A 23,021-nucleotide genomic window follows, 5' to 3' on the forward strand; every position below is an offset into this window, starting at 1 on the left:
ATACTGGTGGAACTTAGGGAGCACAGTCCTTAAATCGGCTCGGTTAAAATCACCAGCAACCACAAATGCTCCATCCGGGTGGGCCCGCTGCTGTCTGCTAATAGCAGTTAGCAGGTGGCCCATAGCTGTAGTAGTGTTTGCATCGGGAGGTATATACACTGCTGTTATTATAACAACATTAAACTCACGTGGCAAATAAAAAGGGCGGCACTTCACCACTAGGTACTCCAAGTCAGGAGAGCAATGCGTGTCCATTTGTTTGATATCCGAGCTCCAGTTGTTATTTATATAAACGCAAATTCCTCCTCCTCTGCTCTTCCCGGATTCGGCGGTTCTATCCGCTCTAATTACTGAGCGTCCTTCTAGCTGCAGAAGTCCCTGTGGAAAGGAGGGATCCAGCCACGTCTCTAGAAGGACCATAACACAGCAGTCCCGGATACTTTTCTGCCGAGAGGTAATAAGTTCCAACTCCTCTACTTTGTTGGGTAAGGATCATACCGTCAAAACTTTCTGACGGTAAGAGCTGTTTGACAGTGGAATGGTCTCCCTCGGGAGATTGTGGACTCTCCTTCCTTGGAGGTATTTAAGCAGAAGTTGGATGGCCGTCTGTCATGGATGCTTTAGCTGAGATTCCTGCATTGCAGGGGGTTGGACTAGATGACCCTCAAGGTCCCTTCCAACTCTACAGTTCTACAATTCACTGCGACCCAGGTGAATGGCATGACCTAGAACCAAATGTAGACACCCACTGGGGTCAGCACAGCATGTAGGCAGTTCGGATCATACATTGTTTTCACAGAATGATTACAGTACTAATATTTCTGCTCTTAATCAGTTCCTAAGAAGCACTGTCCTTGTCCTTCTCCACTGCTAGTACTCTAATTGGAGTCAGAGGCACTTTCCACCCACAACCCACCCCAAGAACCAGATTTACAAGGATTAAGAAGACCTGTGGCATTCAAGAAGGCCTGTAGCTGGCCACACTACCAAATCAACATGGCAAATTACAGTAGAATCTGATTTATAATATGCAAGGCCAAAATGGAGGAGGTGCAATAATAATAATCAAAATATCTTTCAAACACGGATGTCCGGCCCCACAATGAAGTAGTAAGAAGAAGAAGAAGAGTTTGGATTTGATATCCCGCCTTTCACTCCCTTTAAGGAGTCTCAAAGCGGCTAACATTCTCCTTTCCCTTCCTCCCCCACAACAAACACTCTGTGAGGTGAGTGGGGCTGAGAGACTTCAAAGAAGTGTGACTGGCCCAAGGTCACCCAGCAGCTGCATGTGGAGGAGCGGAGACGCGAACCCGGTTCCCCAGATTACGAGACTACCGCTCTTAACCACTACACCACACTGGCTCTCCATAGTAACCATAGTCGTCATTAGTACAATCTCTGTTTCTCATTGGAACATAATGAACCATGAGTCAAGCACATATGTTATGGCCACAAGTCCATATGCCAGGGATCATTGAGGGTTTTGAGGCATGATGGCATGCACTGGCTGAACACCAAGGAATGGTGGGAGGTACAATCTGGGGAATTTCCAAGGGATGAAGACTGAGAGCCCGGGAATTGATGATCAGACAGGGACAGTGTGTGGCAGAGAGAAGTCCAGAAGCAGAAGCAGAGGCAGAAGTAGGAGATAGGAGAGGCCAAGAGGCAGAGATGAGTCAGGCTAGTGAAGGAGCCAGGGTGTCCCCCCTCCTGCTGCAACAAGCTCCCCTCTCCCGGTGTCTCCAAGGACCAGAAGAGGGATGAAGAGGGAGGAGCAGAGAAGGGCAATTCAGTGGAGTTTCATTCCTTTTTTATGGTCTTATCTGATGCTGTTCTTATACTATGTATGTTCACTTGGCGCTTGGCCCTATACCCAAAGGTCTCAGGGCAGTTTACATAAAATATCAAATACATTAAATGAAAACAAAACCAACAACCCAATAACCCCCCCCCAAAAAAAAGATCCAGCATTTTTCAAAAGGGTATAAGATGTAGATCAAGTCAGGCAAAGGCCAGGTTGAAAAGGAACATTTTTGCCTGGCGCCTAAAGGTGTATACTGAACATGGGTGGGGAAGGTCCCCCAAAATATTTTACTAGGGGGTCCAAAAGAAGTTGGCACCTACACTTCTTACCTATTGTTTCCCTAAACTATTTTAATATTGTAGCCTTATTAGACTTTACCGATTGGTGGGCTCTGCATTGCTCCCGGACAGGAGGAAGGTGTGAGGAGAACCTGAGCTTACAGGGTTAAACAGCTCAGAGTGTACGCTCTGCCTACTAGTGGGAGGGGGGAAATGCTACGTCAGTTCCGAGAGACTAAAGTCTTTGTTCTTTCTCTCTACTTTCGCTTTTGAGGAGAGAGGACGTGTTTTCGCGATGCTGTTCGCTGTGATAGATAATGGATAGCCTGCTGTAAATAAAACTGCTTTTAGCTGCTAAGATCCTGTGTGGACTTTATTTAAGCACACTGAAGAATGCACTGGAGGTTTTTTTTTTTTGGTTTCCTCTTACCGCTGACGAACTCTGCTATGCTCAGATGTCGGTCTTTTGGAATGCAGAGGCCTGCGATGGGGGAAGCGTGCCGGACCTCACGCTTATCTGAGCAATAAATCAAGATTATCTAACAGGTTATAGGGGCAGTTAATTGCAATTAGAGGAAGCCTGCCTTTGATGTGCTGTGTGCTTAAGAAGGCTGAAAACTGAGAAGCTGTTGTTTTGCTGCCGGAGGGCAAAAGTCCTGCTTTGAGGCTTCGCCTGGGAGAAAAGCAGGGAAGCTGGATGCAAGCTGTGTGCTGCAAGGAGCCACTGGAGGCCTCTCCGTTGAAGCTGGCTGGTACGCGTGAGTACTTCAAAGCCCCAATGGGAGCACTGGGGGAGGAGATGGCTGAGCTCCAGGACTTTTATGATGTCCCGTTTGAAAAGCTCACAACCCAGTCCTGGGATATCTGGGTTAGAAGAGTCAGGGGGTGGTTTTTGGCCACAGGGTTCTGGAGTATAGCCCAGAAGGAGCCGGCCCCACCCATGCCAGTTGCTGCTGAAGAAGGAGGAGCAGAACTGGAGGCTGCACTCCTGGAAGATAGAGAGCTGAGAATGCAAAGGGAGCTCTGCATGTTGAGAGCAAGCGTGGACGCTATGCTGTTGCCCCACCTGGAGGGCATTGAATCGGCTCAGGCCGCCTGGCAGGTGCTGAGGAGTCTGTGTGAGAGCTCAGCAGGAGCCCAGGGCCGGGAGGAAGCCGAGAGCAGGCAGGAAGCTGAGAGCCCAGAGGGGGCTGCTGGCCATGTTCCTGAAGTTACAGCTGGGAGTAGCTGCTTTGTCTCCGAGGGGCCGTGTGATGTTGAGGCCTACAACCAGAGTGCTGGGGAGCGTGCAGGCCCAGGCTGTGCACCCAAAGGTGGGGGTGCTGGGAACAAAGGAATAGCTGAAGAAGGAGCTGTGAGAGCTGTTGCTACGCGTCGCCGCTGTTATCGCTGTGCTCCCCCTCCCATCTGGTGAGAGAATGTCCAGTGGAGGAACAGCCGAAGGCCGTCTCCCGTAGCAACCAGATAAAGAGCTCTTCTTCAAAGCGTGGGAAAGGCATGCCGAAGGCAGCTGGCAGAGACACTGAACGTAAACATTTGGCTGCCTCTATGGCTGTAGTCAAGAGTTGTCAACAGGATGCTGTGATGGCTTTTGTAATAGACAGTGGCACGTCTCATCATCTCGTGCCATCTGGTGGATTCCTGGAGAACTGCACCTCTGTAAAATCTGGGAAGACTGTCTGTTTAGCAGATGGGACTCGACACCCACTCACGCAGAGTGGCTCACTGTTTTGTTCTTTCTTGCAGGACTCAATCCAGGCTTTTGTTGTTCCAGGACTGTCCTACGCGTTGCTGTCTGTCAGTGCACTTCTTGCTGAGAACTACAGAGTGTGTTTTGAGAACAATAAGTGTTCTATTTCCAAGAATGGACAGCACCTAGTCAGTGTTGAATGTAAAGACAGGTTGTTTGTGATAAATGCTTCTGTTGCAGGTCCAGATGACACGGATGACACGGAGGAGGCTCAAGCGCAGTGTGCCAATGTTCCAGTTCATGATGCGTGTGCTCATCTCTGGCACAGACGTATGGCACACGTGTCGTGGGGGTCGGTGAAAAGGATCCCAGAGTATACGCAAGGGTGCAAAATGAAATCATGTGCTAAGTTTCTAGATTGCAGAGCGTGCAAGTCTGCAAAGGTGAAAACGTGCACATACCCTAGGTCTGAGAGGGTGACCACTAGGGCTTTTCAATTAATTCATGCAGATTTGTGTGGACCGTTTTCTGTGAGCAGTTTGGGCGGAGCCAAATTTTCGCTGGTTCTGATTGATGACCATACGCAGAACTCTTGGACGTTCTTGCTTCAGCGCAAAGATGAAGCTGCGCCGCTAATCAAAGACTGGATTGCGGCTGTGGAACTGCAGTTTTCCACACGGGTGCAAAACTTTCAGAGCAATCGCGGTGGGGAGTTCACCGGGTCTGCACTGAAAAGTTTCTTCCGCAAAAAGGGGATTCAACACAGGTTGACTTCTCCACACAGTCCCCAACAGAATGGGATCACGAAACGCAGGAATAGGACTCTAGGAGAGATGTCCGCAGCGCTTTTGTTTGATGCCGGGCTCCCACAGCGTTTTTGGGGGGAGGCTTGGCGAACGGCCAACTTTATTCTGAACAGGTCGTTCAATTCAGTGGTAGGTGACACACCGTACTTCTTGCTCCATGGCGAGAAACCGAAGGTGCACTACTTCCGCGTTTTTGGCTGTGAGGCTTGGGTCCCCATACCAAAGGCCAAACGCAAGAAAGGTGAACCCAGGTCCCAAAAGATGATTTTTTGTGGGTATGAGCCAGGGACCAAGGGGTGGAGGTTTGCGTATCCGTCAGGGAATCAGTCCAGGAATCTGCTCAGCAACAGTGCTGAATTCTGTGAGCAGAGTGGCTGGGCAAGGATACATGGGAACCCTGACATCCTGTCAGAGAGTCTGCTAGACTCTGCTGATGAAGGAGAGGCAGATGTTGAACCTGCTACTGAGGCTCAGAGTCCAGGCCCAGTGCAGGCAGAGGGGAGAACTTCTCCCAAGGCTGTGAAGATTGAGCAACGCAGTGCTCCATCTTCCCCCACAGGTTCGGCTGAGAAGTCCAGAAGGCGCAGTAAGTCAGAGGGGGAGCTCTCTGATGCCAAGGACGTTCTGGCTGGCCCTAGTGGGTCAGAGGGGGTTCCTGAAGTAGTGCTGCGCCATTCAACACGGACGACCAAGGGGAAACCTCCTGAAAGGTTTGCTGTCACTAGCGTGTGGGTCGGAATGGCGCAGTGTGAACCCGAGAGTTTTGAGGATGTTCAGAAACTGCCTCAGGAAGAAGCCAGGAAATGGCATGAGGCGATGAAGAAGGAGATGAACTCAATGGAGTCTCTAGGTGTGTTCTCCCTCACGAAGTTGCCGGTGGGTGAAAAGGCAGTGGGTAGCCGCTGGGTTTACCGTCTTAAGCCCACAGCGACAGGAGAACCGCAGTATAAGGCCAGATTAGTGGCGAGAGGATTCACACAGCGCAGGGGGTTGCATTATACGGAGATTTATGCGCCCACGTGTAGGAGTGAGTCTCTACGCTTGGTCTTGGCCATCGCTGCACAAAGAGGTTTGCTGGTGCATCACTTTGATGTGGATGTTGCTTACTTGAACTCAGACCTCCAGGAGGATCTGTACATGCTTCCTCCTCCAGGGTTTGAGGGCAATGAGTGAGGTACTGTGTGGAAACTTCACAAGTCAATTTACGGCCTGAAGCAGTCGGCCAGGAATTGGAACTTGTGCCTGAATGAAGCTTTGGAGAAGCTAGGTTTCAGGAAGAGTCTTGCTGACAGTTGCCTGTTCCTTAGAGGATCAGGAGACTCACAGGAACTGGTGTTGTTTTACGTTGATGACATCATCCATGTTGGAAAGGCAGACAAACAGGTGCAGAAGTTTGCCAAAGAGCTTGGGAAACGGTTTCAGCTCAAGGACCTGGGTGCAGTAAAGATCTACCTAGGTGTCCAGATAGCGAGAACTGAGGATGGTAGCTTCTTGCTCAGTCAGAAAGGCAAGATTGAGCAGTTGCTGGAGAAGTTCAGAATGTCCGATTGTGCAGGAGTTCGGACACCCATGGAGACGAACTTCGTGAAAGATAGCCAGCAAGCAGAAAGTGCTGAGTTTGAGAATGCTGAGATCTTTCAGTCAGCTCTAGGTAGTCTGTTGTATCTGTCCCAATGGAGCAGACCAGACATTGCCTTTGCTACCAACCTGCTAAGTAGGGAAGCGTCAAAGCCCAGTGTGAGTGCTTGGCACGGTATCAAGCGGGTACTGCGCTACCTGCAGCATACCAAAGACTTCTGTCTTAAGCTGCCAGCTGAAGGTGAGGCGAAGCTCACATGCTATGCGGACAGTGACTGGGCGAATTCGCAGGACCGCAAGTCTGTGTCTGGGTTGGTGATAAAGTTTGGGAAGTCACTGGTTGGGTGGAAGTCCCGGAAGCAGAGTCTCATTGCGCTGTCTTCTACTGAGGCTGAATTCAGTGCACTGTCAGATTTGTACCGGGAACTAGAGTTCTATAGATGCTTGGTGCAAGAGATCTATGGGGATTGTAGCTTGCCCATCACGGTTTGGGAAGACAATCAGCCTTGTTTGAAGTTGGCTGAATCTGCGCAATTTAAGGCGAGAACCAAGCATCTGGACATACGTTTCCAAAATGTGTGTCAGAGTGTTCAGTCAGGTTTGATACGACTGAAGTACTGTGCCAGTCACAGTAACCTGGCCGATGGATTTACCAAACCTTTAAGCTTCCAGCGTCATGGGGAGTTTTGTGGTGGTTTGGAGTTGGGGGTAAGTTCTGTACTTACTTTCCCCACAGTAGCGCAGAGCGAGAGGGGGTGTGAGGAGAACCTGAGCTTACAGGGTTAAACAGCTCAGAGTGTACGCTCTGCCTACTAGTGGGAGGGGGGAAATGCTACGTCAGTTCCGAGAGACTAAAGTCTTTGTTCTTTCTCTCTACTTTCGCTTTTGAGGAGAGAGGACGTGTTTTCGTGATGCTGTTCGTTGTGATAGATAATGGATAGCCTGCTGTAAATAAAACTGCTTTTAGCTGCTAAGATCCTGTGTGGACTTTATTTAAGCACACTGAAGAATGCACTGGAGGTTTTTTTTTTGTTTCCTCTTACCGCTGACGAACTCTGCTATGCTCAGATGTCGGTCTTTTGGAATGCAGAGGCCTGCGATGGGGGAAGCGTGCCGGACCTCACGCTTATCTGAGCAATAAATCAAGATTATCTAACAGAAGGAAGTCAAATGACACCGAGGGTTGGTTCAGAGAAAGAGTTCTTTTATTCTGCTCTCCGGATAGCAGAAGGCACTTGCGTGGTCAGTCCACAGCAAGTCCAAAGAAATGAGAGATTTCATGCAGTATATATATCCTCCAGGCACCCTCTCCCCCTTCCCCAGGAATCCAAGCACGTCAGCTTGTACACGCAGGTTGACATCACAGATGTTCCTCCTCCAGCACTCTTAACCATTAAAGGGTATTCCTTCCTGTACACCTGACCATAAAAGAGTATTCCTTCTTGTACTTCTGACCATAAAAGGGTATTCCTGTTCTTATACTCTTATCTTGGAGCAAGAGGTCACCAACTTCAAGAACACACTCTGGCACTGTTCCCGGACTAGGTCTGTGCGTCTTTGTGGTCTTTGTGGTCAGGATGTGTCAGGGAACTGCCATCGGAGCTAGAGGCGGAGGGAAGGCTCCAGAGGGATGCCGGAGAGGGTCCCAATAGGGAGAGGGGCAGCCCATTTGCTGGGGAAGGAAATCAGCGTAATGCCAGTGGAGAAGGGGGGCAGATGGGGGAATCGGAGAGGAGGCTCCAAGACTCCTCGCCAGAGACCAGCAGAGAGAGTACGGGTCCTCCGCTGCCCACACCCTCCCTGCGCAGAAGGCTTCCACGCAGGGAGACTAGGCGGAGACTAGGTGTCAAAGAACTTTTGTGCTGGAAGAAGTTCAAGAAACGCCCACTGACGGATTCTGCCAGCGACTGAGACAGTCACGATGCTAGAGGCTGTTCAGTCAGAAAGGGTTCAACCAGGTAACCTAGCCAGGAGTGGCGGCAACTTGCGCACGAGCAACCCCTAAACCCATTACAGGATGTAAGATAAGGCCCAGAGTGTCATCCCTGTTCCACTTTGGAGTGGTCAAGGCCATCCGTCATTACCAGCCTTCATGGACTGATAAGGGAGAGAGCTTTGAGCACTAGTTTATACAGCTGGGTTTTGGCTCAAGAGCTCAAGTTAAAGCATATTAGAATAGCTCCCTTGGAAAAGGAAAAAAGTGGATTTTAGATCCCGTTTCAAACTGACTGCACAGAAACCCATTCCTTCAATATCAGCAAACATTTTCTTCTATTTTGAGACAGAAGCCTTGACAAATAAAGAATATTCAGAATCTTGGTGTAAATCATGAATTTTTATAAGGAATTAAATTATTCAAGAGTGTTATTCTTTCACTTACAAGCAGGCACCATACATTTGCGTGAATCCTCACTCTCCCAGATGAGCCCCCTGAGAGAGGGGGGAGGGAGGGAGAGAGAGAGAGAATGTACACATGCACACTTGGCTTTTCCTAAGAGTCTGGGTAAAAGTTGGATCCAGTACATATAGATCATAAAGAGGAAGCAGGAAAGACTATCACTCTTTCAAATTCCTCCTCCAGCTCTATGCACTCTTCAAGGGAGAAAAGAGGTAATTCCTCTTTTTGCGCAAGAGAGGATTTCGGTGTGATCCAGCGGGGCTTTTCTCATATTCATTTTTTATTTTTTATTTTTTTGAAAATAATTTTAATTAACACACCAATCAAACCACATCACATTAATTCCGAATTACAAAGCCAAATTTTAAATTTTTGTTGGGGGTACCCATATTTCAAGTTCCAAAAGGGATCCAATCATCTTGTTGCTACTGCTTTAATGTCCACAATTCTGTCCAAATGATGTTCACAGTTCTATCCAATCCTTTCTTCTTGTTTTCCACATCTCTTTTTGTTGTTTTCATATATTTTTCCTTTCTCTTTGTGACCTCTGATAGTCTCCGTAAGCGAGTTGAAACAAATATTTTATAATCCTGTCTGAGTTTTTCCGTTCATCCAAGAGTCATACCCAGACGGCTGCCTCTTCTCATCACCTCCATAAAAAAACACTCTTACCGTCGTTAATCTTCGCAGGTCTGTCACTCCCTTTCTCAAACTTCTGAGGAGGTTCTGCCAGGAATCCAGTATAATAACAAATCCTTAACTTCCTCCTCAGTCATCAGTCTTTCGACATAACCTGCCAACATGGCGACTCTCTTTTTATTGCAGCGTCACTCCAAAAGCCTCCACTCTTCTAGATCTCCATGAGCCAAGCCTTTGGTTATTAATTCATTTTCACACAGTTTTTACTCATCCCGCTAATGTCAATTATGCAACTGTTCTTTCTTGGGGAGGGGTTATTAGGTAATCACATAAAAGAGCAAAAGAAAAGTCCCCCCCTGTAATGGGTTTAGGGGTTGCTCATGCGTAAGTTGCCGCCACTCCTGGCTAGGTTACCTGGTTAACCCTTTCTGACTGAACAGCCTCCAGCATCGTGACTGTCTCAGTTGCTGGCAGAATCCGTCAGTGGGCTTTTCTTAAACCTTTTCCAGCATAAAAGTTGTTTGACGCCAAGTCTCCTCCTACTCTCCCTGCGCGGAAGTCTTCTGCGCAGGGAGGGTGTGGGCAGCGGAGTAACCGTACTCTCTCCGCTGGTCTCCGGTGAAGAGTCTTGGAGCTTCCTCACCAATTCCCCCATCTGCCCCCCCTTCTCCACTGGTGTTACACTGATTTCCTTCCCCAGCAGATGGGCTGCCTCTCTCCCTACTGGGACCCTCTCCTGCATCCCTTTGGAGCCTTCCCTCCGCCTCTAGCTCCGATGGCAGTTCCCTGACACCCCCCATCCAGTCCCGTTCTGACATACCGACCCTTTAATGTTTTCTTTTTGATATATTCCTGTTAAATCCAACCCATTGCTCTACTTCACAGAGGTCACTTCAATTAGCAGTCTTAACTCCCGTTCTTCACTTGAAATATGTGCATTTGCTTCTCCTAATTGTTTATATCGAACTCCTGCAACCAGTTCGCGCAATCAGAGACAGCGTCCGGGAGAGCCAATCCACGCAGGGGCTATGTGCCTAGTGCCTTCACCCCCTTCTTATGAACTCGGGGGTGATTTATGGCAACAGCAGGCAAGGCAGTGTTTCCCCATTCCCTGGGGTAAACAAGGGAGGCTGCATACTCCCATATCAGCCTCTTAATTGTCCCGTGTGAGCTGGAGAGATGGTATTGTTGGCCATCTTCCAATGCGCCCCTGGCGGCCCCCTATTCATTTTTTATTTTATGAATATTTGGTACAAAATTCTTTCTCAAATATTTGTGTCCCAAATCGGTCTTCAGATAGCTTGGATTCTAATTACAATTCATCAAACACCCTCTCATTTGCATGACCCATATAAGAATGATTATTAAAGGGAAGTTCTCTTTCTGCAGTTGTCTTACTGCACATAACTGTGGCATTGTGGGAAGTCTTGCTATGGGCACTATTGCTTCTTTTCTCTTGCATTCTGGGAAGTCTCGCTTCTGCTTCTGCACATACTGTTCCAAACACACCAAGCCTAACACACCAAGACATTCTCTCATTCTTCAGTTCATTTCAAGTTCATGACCAAAACAATATGGTCTGTTCTTAATGCATAGCTGACCACATCTACGGAACTTGATTATTATATTCTTTCATGTTATGATCAATCATTAGTAATTGTTTTAGTCATGTTATATTAATCTTTAGTTATAATTTAATTAGGAGGATTCATGCCTGTCTAGTTCCAGCTCCGTTTCTCAGCCTTTGATCTATCAGTGATAAATAGTTATATGTAATTCCCGCCTTGTACCTATGTTAACCAATCAGCAACAAGATGCTTTGTGTTTGTATCAACCAATCAGCCACAAGCACACCTGTGGCAATGTTTGTAATATTCAATAAAAGAGAGTTCCCGGGGCTCGCCCCGGCAGACGCCTCTCATATGACACCTGCCACTCGTCTGTCGTGATTTTCAACCCAACATCTGGTGACCCCCGACATGCCAGATCCCTTACGCAGCCAGCCCTCATACTTCACTCGACTGGAAAAGTCTCAGCGCGCTACTTCGTGAGTATGGGAGGGGAATTGACTAAATTCCAAAAAGAGCATGCTAAAGAATTTAGTTAGACAGCGAGCGGTGGGTGTTAATATTTCTTTAAAAGAAATTGAACAATTGCTTTGCGAGGTCGCGTGCCAATGCCCCTTCTATCCAGAGGCTGGTTCTTTGGAGGTAGAGACTTGGCAAAAGATCGGAAAGACCCTTTTTACAGAACCTAGGGCTCCGATTCATTGTCTGCTCACTTGGCAGAAATGTGCAGACGCCGTTGCTAAATTAGGGCCCCAATTGGGACCCCAGGCGTCTCCCCTTCTGGCCATTGCAGACAATTCCCCACCTTACCCAAAGCTTTTGCCTCCTTCTCCTTTGCAGCCCGGCCATTCCCTCCCTGCCTCTCAACCGCCTCAGCCTGCATCCTCCCCCCCATCCCTCCGCCTCAGCCTGCATCCTCCCCCCCATCCCTCCGCCTCAGCCTGCATCCTCCCCCCCAATCCCTCCTCCGCCTGCCACAGCCCTTGTTTGCTCTATAGGAGCTGTGCGCGCTGCGCTTTCTTTGGCCAGGCAGAAAGGGCTCCTGTCCTTAGAGGAGGAGTCTGAGTGGCCAGGTGAAATGCCGTCTGCTTTCCCTATCACTTATTCAAACCCTGGAACTGCTCAACAGCAGGTTTTTTTATGAGGCACTTCCTTATTCTGTAATGAGAGAATTAAGGAAAGCCATCACTGATTCTGGTCTAAAATCCTCTTATGTAACAGGAATGCTAGAAGGAATAGCAACTGGTTACACAATGCTACCTCAAGACTGGAAGGACCTGATGCGCATGCTTTTATCCCCAGCTCAGTATGTGGTGTTTGAGAGTGAATTTAGACATAGCGCATCAGCCCTGTCTGATCCGCAGCATACTGCCAATCAACTTTATGGCGCTGGTCAGTATGCTGATATAACAGCCCAGGCGACGCTGACACCTGTACATTTTAGTCGCACCGCGACCTGTGTACAACGCGCCTTTCGGAAAGTCCCTGTTTCAGGGCAACCGCTGAGCTCCTTTGTTAATATTAAGCAACAGCATTCGGAGCCATACCATCAGTTTATAGATAGATTGAAAGAATCAGTCACTAGGCAGATTGACAACACTACAGCTCAAAATGAATTAATGAAAAAATTGGCCTTTGAAAACGCTAACACCGATTGCAAGAAAGCATTGCAGTCAATCATACATCGCCCTAAATATGACCTGGCCGATATGATTCAAGCTTGTGCGGATGTCGGTAGCCAGAGCCATGCGATGTCTTTGCTTGCCGGCGCAATCCAAGCTACTAATAGACCTACAGGTAATTGCTTTAATTGTAAGCTCCCAGGCCATTTGACAAGCAATGCAGAGCCCCTGGCGGGGGGGCAAACAAGGATGGTGCTGCCAATAAGGCTAGACCTTACAAAAAATGCCCGAAATGTGGCAAAGGCTATCATTGGGCTAATCAATGCAGGAGTCCGGGAAACTCCATTGCGGCCCCACTCTCGGGCCAGGGCAATTAGAGAGTTTTCCACCTTTAGTTTCCGCTGCTGCAAACTTTTCCAAAAATACACCCTCTGAATTTGCCGTTGATTTGATCAATCAAGAGACCAAAGACTCTGTTTTACCTGGTGAAATTGTTCTTATGCCCACTCAATTGGCAGGCCCACTGCCTCCTAAAGTCGCAGGTTTAATTTTACCCAAATTTTCTGCGGCAAAAGAAGGAATCCAGGTTATTCCAGGAGTTCTGGATCCTGACTATGTAGGCACAATAATGGTTCAACTCTGGAGCCATATGCCCATGCAATTAAAAAAGGGTGAGTCCTGGGCGCATTTGGTGGTGCTCCCTTCTCATCCTACTGCTTCTATTATGGATACTAATTTGCATGAGCTCTCTTCTTTCCCTCCACAGCTGTTAGCTGTAGTCCAGAGGATTGGTGAAAAGAAACTTCTTCGTAAGTATAAAATCAATGGTATTGTGCTGGAAGGCTTGATTGACACAGGCGCAGACGTTTCTGTAATTTCTAGTAGTTGTTGGGACCCCACGTGGCCCCTTGAGTCTGCTTCTGCAGTCTGGGGTGTGGGTGGCCCCCAAACCTCTTCCAAAAGCATAAAGTGGCTGCCTGTTTCTCTGCCTGATAGCTCTGAAACCATTGCTTACATCCAGCCCTGTGTGCTGAAAATCCACCTCAATCTGTGGGGAAGAGATTTACTACAACAATTACAAGCTACCATTCAATTTAATGAGTAAGCTTGCACTTCCCCTCAGCTGGAAATCTACCAGTCCTGTATGGGTGGAACAATGGCCCATAACGGGAGAAAAGCTACTTGCTTTAAAACAATTAGTGAATGAACAATTATCGGCAGACCATATTGAGCCTTCAGTTAGCCCCTATAATACACCCATCTTCGTCATAAAAAAGAAGAGTGGCAAATGGAGATTTCTCCAGGATTTAAGGAAAATAAACCAAATCCTTGAACCCATGGGGCCTTTGCAGTGTGGTCTGCCTAATCCAAATATGATTCCACATTCTTACCAATTGGCTATAATAGATCTGCAAGATTGTTTTTTCTCCATTCCCCTACAGGAGAAAGATCGTAAATTCTTTGCTTTTACCGTTCCTGTGTTAAATAATAGTCAGCCCACGGAACGGTACCAATGGAAAATCCTACCACAAGGAATGCTGAATTCCCTACCATGTGCCAAAACATCAGCCATGGAACACCCTGTTGCTTAAGCCGTTTGTCCATCATTTTACCCAAGAAGCATCATTTATCCCGCTCTTGATATCGCCGCAATATTGAATTAACTAATGATTGTGATGCTTTTGTCTCTTTTCCCAGTAGGTCTGAATATATCTTTTTAGTTGTTTCTCTCTTAGGAGTCCCTGGATTGGCTGTACGGAATCGTATGAACATTAATTCTTAAGCAAAAGCTCTGAATTTTACTTCACAAGCTGTTCACCTTTTGAATAAAGAACAGAGTGAACTATATAATGGACTTTTACGAAATCGTGCTGCTATCACTATTTGCTGATGCTTCATTATTATGGCTGTGAACAAGTGAATGACATGTGTTGTTTCAATATTACTGACGACTCTAGAGCCATTTAAAGCCAAATCTCTCATTTGCAAAATCTTACACATCACATTAAACAGGACGTTGGTTTTTCTGGCCTCTGGGATTTTTTCACCTAGTGGCTTACCGCTTGGTTGCCAAACCTTACTTGGCATCGTAGTCTTTTTCAATATGCTATTGTCATAATATGTATATTAACTTTGCTATGCTGCTTCCTTCAATGCGTTCCTAGCCTCATAAGTCTTTTCTCTCGGCTTCTCTCTCCCCCTCAGCCACCCAATAAACTCCTTGCTGCCTACTTTGCGAAATGGCAACACCAACAGTAAACTTTAGGGGAGATGTTGGCAGACTTATTTTGGGCATGCGCTGGCAAACCACGTATCCCGAAATATTTTTGTCCCATCGACCCTGGCAAACTTATTTTGGGCATTCGCTGGCACACCACTAATCCCGAAGTATTTTTGCCTTATTTACCAAGAACGCCTCACAAACAAGAAAAGAAAGGGGGAGATAAAGGGAAGTTCTCTTTCTGCAGTTGTCTTACTGCACATAACTGTGGCATTGTGGGAAGTCTTGCTATGGGCACTATTGCTTCTTTTCTCTTGCATTCTGGGAAGTCTCGTTTCTGCTTCTGCACATACTGTTCCAAACACACCAAGCCTAACACACCAAGACATTCTCTCATTCTTCAGTTCATTTCAAGTTCATGACCAAAACAATATGGTCTGTTCTTAATGCATAGCTGACCACATCTACGGAACTTGATTATTATATTCTTTCATGTTATGATCAATCATTAGTAATTGTTTTAGTCATGTTATATTAATCTTTAGTTATAATTTAATTAGGAGGATTCATGCCTGTCTAGTTCCAGCTCCATTTCTCAGCCTTTGATCTATCAGTGATAAATAGTTATATGTAATTCCCGCCTTGTACCTATGTTAACCAATCAGCAACAAGATGCTTTGTGTTTGTATCAACCAATCAGCCACAAGCACACCTGTGGCAATGTTTGTAATATTCAATAAAAGAGAGTTCCCGGGGCTCGCCCCGGCAGACGCCTCTCATATGACACCTGCCACTCGTCTGTCGTGATTTTCAACCCAACAGATTATAGTGTTCAATTGTATTACATGACTTGCAATCACATTCCAAGGCTATTTGCACATGGTATCACACTCCTTGTTGCTTAATTGTTTTTAATAATTGAGCATATATAAGCAGAGAGTACTGCTGATGTCTCTGAGGAAAGCAAAAAGCCCTTAGAGAAAGAGAGTTGAACCTGACCAGGCAACCTAGAAAGAATTAAGGAGAAAGAGACAGCAAGAGAAGGATGGAGATATGGGCACTTTTGATTGCTCTGCTGGTGGCTCTTCTGATTCTGAACTTCAAGAAACTGCTCTGGTCAAACAGGCATTATCCTCCAGGCCCTCCTAAGGTTCCTCTCATTGTAGTCTTGTGGAACTTTGGATTGAAGATTCATGAAGATACTCTCATTAAGGTACTTACATCTTAGTTATAATTCAGTCTGATTTCAGCAATTGCTTTATCTATTTCCCTCAACAATTGTGATATTTCAACTTAAACAATAGCATCAAATGGTAAATGGTAAATGCCATAAGCCTCCTTTGTAAGAAACAGTAAGATATACAAATAATAGGGATAATACAAAGAATATTATTATTAATGTTGGGATACTGCCAGGGAGATAGCGTCCATCTGAGCCCCCATGCCGGCTGCCGGACGTCCATCGATCTCTGTAGCCACGCAGACCCAGCAATTAGCGACACGAAGCCTTGGAAATTGACTGCCACATTCCAGGCTCGTGCACATCCTTTATCAGCAGAAACACAGCCAGAAAGCTTGCACCGCAGAAGAGCAGAAGAGCATATTTACAGACTTTATTTAGCGTTGAACAGAACAAAGAAAAACATGACCGTTCTGTGTCAGCATCTCTGCCCGACTGAAATCGAAAGGAAACAGCAAGCATAAACATCCTGTGAACAGGACATGCGCAGACTCTGTTACTCACAAAGCCTGCTCCCTTTTAAGGTGGAACGGAAATATCCTAACATCCTCCCCCTTTCCGTGTAACCTGTAGTACCTGTGGTTCAACCCAATTGCAACCTTTGTACATAAACCTTAAGTTGTTCTCTGTTAACAACCTTAGACAACAGATCAGCAGGAATTTCATTTCCTGGCATGTAGGACACCTGAATCAGTCCTTTCTGAATACACTCTCTTGCACGATGTAGCTTAATCTGCAAGTACTTGGTTCTTTGCTTGCAACTCTCTGAGTTCAGCAAAGCCAAACACGATCTATTGTCTTGATACACTTGTACAGGACATTTCACAGAAACCCCGATGTCCTTAAACAGTTGCATCAACCATTCACAATCCATGAGTGAAAATGACAGGGCATTGAGTTCTGCTTCACAGGAACTTAGGCTCACTGTCGTCTGCTTCCTGCACAACCAGTCAAACAGGCAGTGGTTGTACATGTAGCATACTCCAGAAGTGCTTGTACCATCCGTGGTGTCACTTCCAAAACTTGCATCAGCAAAGATTTCAAGACCTCCAGTCTTCTGACTGGTGAACCTCAGCCTGTAGTGCATAGTCCCTTTCAAATAGCGGGCTATGCGCTTCAGAGCTTTCCAATCCTGAACTGTAGGATTGTTGGCATGTCTGCTAAGCAGATTACAGCTTACAGCAATGTCAAGTCTTGAACATCTGGCAATGAAATTCAGCTTGCCTAGAATGCATCTGTACAACGTTGTGTCAGAAAACGCTTCAGCAGTACTGTCTACCTGGTAACCTGTCACCATCGGTGTGTCTGCTGGGTTTGCATCAACCAAATTCAACCTGGTTAATACATCAGCAATTTTCTGTGTTTGGTGTACCAGAAAATTACCTGTTTGGTCCTTCTCCACCTGCAGAGAAAGATAGTTGGATACCTCACCAAGATCCTTCATGTCAAAGTGCTCCTTCAGCTGAGCTAGGGTGCTTTGGTAGAAAGCCTGATTCTTCCAAAACATCAGAAGATCATCAACAAAACATAAACAATACAGTTTGTTTTGCCCCTCCTCCTTGACAAACACACATGGATCAGCTTTGCCCTGGTGAAAACCTAGAGAAAGCAATGTCTCAGTGAGTTTTGTGTTCCAACACCTGGCACTCTGCTTGAGACCATATAAGGATTTCCGCAGTTTACAGACCATTCCCTTCTGTATCTCCATCCCATCAGGTGGAAGCATAAACAGCTCCTCATTCAAAATCCCATACAAAAAAGCTGTATTAATGTCGTGGTGGGAAACATGCAGTTTCTCCTCCACAGCAATCTTGAGCATCAGCCGAATGCTCTCATATTTGACTGTGGGTGAGTAGGTCTCGTGGTAATCCTGTCCTGGTACCTGTGAAAAACCTCTGGCAACCAATCTGGCTTTGTGTCTGACAACCTTGCCATTCTGGTCTGTCTTGGCCTTGAAGACCCATTTGCTGCCAACCAGTCTCATTCCTGGGACTACCGGTACCAGTTCCCAAGTTTGGTTCCTGTTCAAGGAATCAACTTCAGCCTTCATGGCATTAAGCCAAGGCTCAGCATCTTTAGAGGTTAACTCCTGAACCTCTTTGAAGCTTGAAGGTTCCCACACCTTCTCTGAGCTACCAAGAACAGCAGTTGCTGTCTTAGCAAACTCATCAGCATACCTCTTTGGAGGTCTGCCTTTGGTCGCCCTTTCAGACCTACGTACTAGACGCAAGTCTTCTGGACTCATCTCCTCCTTCTTAGGAGAAAATTGACCAATGGTGAACAGTGGTTCTTGTCAGTATCATCAGCCCACAGGCAGAGGTACCTGGCCTCCCCCGAGGCAATTGAGCGAGATACTGTTGTTTACCGTCCGTCTGCGACCCCCGGCAGGCTAGGTAAACAAACCCCGGTGATCCTCCTCAAACGTGAGAAGAACACACCCTCCTCCTTCCTCCCTCCCTGCATTCTCCCAGGGAGGAGAAATGAGACAGACAGGAGTCCTCTCTACATGTTTTATTCCTGTCATTCAACAGTACATAGAAATGTGACTGTTCCCTTCAGACTCCATCAGAAGAGTCACACACTCCTCCCCTGTACTTCCAGCACAGGTCATATGACACACTGAGCTAACATCCGGTGCTCAGTACAGAGAATAGGCTCCACCTTTTCTCCAACAGTACATCTGCAAAACACAAACTCCTGTTTTGCATTCCAGCCATCTGGAGCTGGCTTTTGCCTTGGTGCTTTTTCCCAACATCCTCCCCCAAAAGCATCAATTGGCAAAACATGATCCAGAGAAGAGAACAAACAGTTGTTATACATATAACAGTCCCCTGTTGTTTCAGTTCCACCCTTGGAACTCCCCACCACTGGTTTCACCAGTGTACCTCTCTGGTTGTCTGGCTTCCAAGGAATGAGTGCTTCTGCATTACCTTGGCTAGCTACTCTCTGTTGTGTCTTTGTCTCTGACTTAGACACTGCTTCAACCTGCTTTGAGTTGTTAACAATAGCAACACACGCAACAGCTAAGTTAGCAAACTCTTTTGAGTACCTCTTTGGTGGTACACCCTTTGTAACTCTCTCAGACCTGCGTATGAGGTTCTGATCCTCTGTGCTCACTGGTTCAACCTTTGGACTCTGTTGAGAACCAGTAGCAATCAGTGGTTCTTCCTTCATCTGTGAAGGTCTATCCATTGTGTGAGATTTCCTCTCAATGACTGTTACAACTGAACTCTCTGAGCTATCAGTGTCATCATCATCAGTACCACTGTAATCTGTGACATCAGAAAAATCATCATCATCATCTGAATCGTTACCTGTGGGAAATGTTTGTTCTACAACCCGCTCTTGCTCTGGAGCACTCTCTAGGAACTTTGTGAGAATCACCTGACCAGATTCAGACAAAATTACTCTGTAGAGACCCTTTTCATAACCCACAAAAATGCCTCTGGCATTCTTTACTCCACCTGGAGCTTCTGTTTTCACATGAGACCCGAAAACCTTAAAATAGGCAACAGAAGGTTTTCTATTGAACAGCTTCTCAAAAGGAGAACATCCCAACTCTGTTGAGACTTTTCTCAGCCACACATGAAGATAGGACGCTAGCGACTCGGCCCAATATTCATGTGGCAAATGTGAACTCAGCAATTGCGCATTCATCCCCTTTTGCAATTCTTTGTTCACTTTCACACAGACCCCCCGTTCCACGCTTCTTGCGAAACTGCCACTTTGTGGTCTATCCCTTTTCCATCCAGGAACTTCTGAAACTTCTGTAACAGAAAAACTTGCTTGTCATCTGTGAAAAGACAATCAATGTCAGCATCATGCATATTTTTAACCTTGTCACAAAACTCCTGAAACTTTTCTAAAGTTTCTTGCGGTTTCTCCATCATATAAACCCAAGAATAATTTGTGAAACAATCCACACACACAAGGTAAAATCGTGCACCGCCTCTAGATGGTTCTAGAGGACCAATTACATCAGCATACACCCGCTGAAATGCTCTGTCGACCTTCTTCGTCACCTTCCTGGTGCTCACACTGGTCACACCTGCAAGAGAGATTTCGTTAGAAACAGAAGAATTACATTTCATGTAATCACTTTGATCAAAAGTCAACAAATACAGTCCATCTTTCTCTTTGGCAGTAAGAAACAGTTCTCCATCTTTGTAGATCTTGCAGCTTTTAGCATCATAGGACAGTTTCAGTCCTTTCTTTGCAATCTGCGACACGCTCAGCAGATTAAATCTCAGTTCTGGAACCAGGTAAACATCATTTATAGTCAAGTTCAGACTCTCAAGATACACAGTCCCAATTCCGGTCGCTTCCAACTCCTGACCGTTGGCCTGTTTCACAGTGAAGCTTTGCTTCCTCAACGTCGAAAACAGTCGTCTGTGCGGGCATAAATGTACCGTTGTGCCCGTGTCGATTATGAACGAGTTCCCAACATCTGGCGTGGTTCCTTTCGCCATCATAGCCTTTGCAGGTTTCACCTGGCACTTGGTACGGCTTTTGCCTGACGCCTCAGGCTTCGTAGAGCTGCTCTTTGCTCTTCTTGACTGGCGCGGCTTCTTACAGTTTCGCTGTAGATGCCCAGTCTGTCCACAATTGTAGCATCGGACAGCACTCAATGCTACTCCATGCTCTCCAGTAGCATCAGCAGTGGGGAGATTTGAACTCTGTTCTTCCCTCCCCCTGTCAGCAACACCCATTGCACCTTGTTCAGGAACACCAACAGTTCCAACACCCACAGTTCCTGCACTCTCCCCTCTGGGGTCAAAGCTCTCCTCAGCTTTCGTTGAGCTCTTAGGAACTTGGCCAGCATCATCTTGGCTCACCCCTTCTGGGGTAGTTATCCATCCAGACCCTGATGAATAACTGTCTCTGGTCAGGGGAGATGAGTTAGGCAAAGCTCCCCCCTTCTTTGCATCCATCTTGAAGCCAAGCCTCCAGCTCACACTGTCAAACAAACTGTAAAATCCAACAGTTGTTTTTTCCTTTCTCACGCAGGCAAACTGCAAGTTGTTTACGCACTTTTGCACCTGGCAGCTAAACTCTGGCTGCTATGGAAAGTCCCTTCCAAACTTGTAGCCAAAACATTCTCTGATTTTGTTTCGCTTTCCCAGGCTCACAGTCCAGCCCCTCTGCCAGTAACTTTCCGTTACCTAGCAACAATGCATTTCAATAGGACATCTTATCTACCACAAGAATTTGTGGAATGCAGGCCTCTTCTCCCGGAGCTGTATGTTTCCAAAACGCAGCTCCCCGTGAACCAGTGAATTAATCGACTGCGTTCACGCTTTTAGCCCGAAATGCAGCATACCTTGAACTTTGTTGCTCTGGAAAACACCTCTTCTTTCCACCAGCCGTCTGTTGAGCCTCTGGCTGTTCTCAGACGCTTGCCTTCTCCCTTGGAGCAGAGGAGGACAATCCACCAGCCTCTCATGCAGATGTCCGATGAATCGCAACCATCCGAAGGCTGCCATATGTCAGTATCATCAGCCCACAGGCAGAGGTACCTGGCCTCCCCCGAGGCAATTGAGCGAGATACTGTTGTTTACCGTCCGTCTGCGACCCCCGGCAGGCTAGGTAAACAAACCCTGGTGATCCTCCTCAAACGTGAGAAGAACACACCCTCCTCCTTCCTCCCTCCCTGCATTCTCCCAGGGAGGAGAAATGAGACAGACAGGAGTCCTCTCTACATGTTTTATTCCTGTCATTCAACAGTACATAGAAATGTGACTGTTCCCTTCAGACTCCATCAGAAGAGTCACACACTCCTCCCCTGTACTTCCAGCACAGGTCATATGACACACTGAGCTAACATCCGGTGCTCAGTACAGAGAATAGGCTCCACCTTTTCTCCAACAGTACATCTGCAAAACACAAACTCCTGTTTTGCATTCCAGCCATCTGGAGCTGGCTTTTGCCTTGGTGCTTTTTCCCAACAGTTCTTCCAGTTCATTGTCAGACGCATCAGATGGTCTGACTGAGGCCTTTGCGCTCTGGTAGTCTGCTGTGTCATCACTGTCACTGACACCAGCAGCAGCACCGCCCACTGAACTGGAATCCGAACTCTGATCATCATCATCATCCTCATCATCATCATCATCCTCAGCAGCTTCCTCAGCTTTAGCTGCTTGCTTGACATCACCTTCATCCTCCTCTGGGTAACTCTGGAAAATTCCCACATTTTCCCCCCACTTAGGATTGTACTCAACACTCCTTGTGAACTTAATGGACTTAGAGTTAGTCATCCATACCCTGTATGCACCTTTTTCGTACCCCATGAACAAACCATGTGCCCCACGCTTCCCAAGCTTGTTGGTTTGTGGGGTGCGTACCCACATGTCAGAACCAAAGATTCTCATGTGTTTGGTGTTGGGTTTCTTGCCAAACATCTTCTCATAGGGGGTACAGCCAATGGGTGATGACAATCTGCGATTAAAACTGTAAACAAAATTCCCCAAAGCTTCCCCCCAAAACTTATCAGGGAGATTGGCATCATGCAACAAGGTTTTCATTCCTTGCAGCAATGTCTGATTTGCTCGCTCCGCAAGCCCATTCATCCATGGCGATCTGGGCGTTGACATGTCATGCTGGATTCCCTTCTCAGTCAGGAAAGCTTCAAACTGCTGAGAAGTGAACTCCCCGCCTCGATCGGTAAACAAACAACCGATACGTTTGCCGTGGGCATTCTCCAACCAAGCACAGAATGCCTTAAACTTCGGAAACGCTTGCGATTTCTGTTCGAGCAAAAACACATGAATGTACCTGGAAAAAGAATCAATTAGAACCATGAAGTACCTTGCTCCCCCTAAAGAGGGCGTAAGTGGACCAACCAGGTCCGCATGCACTAGCTGGTAGGGCTTGGAAGCCTGCCTGCTAGATTCCTTGCCTTTTGGAGCAACCTTCACCTTGTTCTCTGCACAAGATACACATTTCATGTGAAATTTACAGGGTTTGATGTTCAAACCCTCAACCACCTCTGGCATCTTGGCCAGTGCCTTCCAAGAGAGATGACCAAACTTTCGATGTGCATCATGAATGCATCCTGCATGATGAACTTTGTTAGTTTGTGCAACACAACAAGAATCAGCATTAGATACAACAGCAGTGTCATCATAAGTTATATGGAACAAACCATCCATAAACTTTGCATGCAAATAGTCCTCTTTGC

General features: G+C 46.8%; 1 protein-coding gene and 1 long non-coding RNA gene across 2 annotated transcripts in view; one reads left to right on the plus strand and one right to left on the minus strand.

Moving 5' to 3' along the window:
- LOC308478401 (cytochrome P450 2J4-like) overlaps nt 1–23,021 on the minus strand; it is a 439,957-nt gene that overhangs the window by 381,177 nt on the left and 35,759 nt on the right. The window lies entirely within an intron of this gene.
- The window catches only part of LOC308478525, a 164,383-nt gene continuing 156,899 nt past the window's right edge, over nt 15,538–23,021 (plus strand). Inside the window, exon 1 of the long non-coding RNA XR_013987102.1 lies at nt 15,538–15,817. This is a non-coding gene — a long non-coding RNA (uncharacterized lncRNA). The remainder of the gene's footprint in view (nt 15,818–23,021) is intronic.

Source organism: Podarcis pityusensis, assembly GCF_964106645.2.
Source record: "Podarcis pityusensis genome assembly, chromosome: 5".
Lineage (NCBI taxonomy): Eukaryota > Metazoa > Chordata > Lepidosauria > Squamata > Lacertidae > Podarcis > Podarcis pityusensis.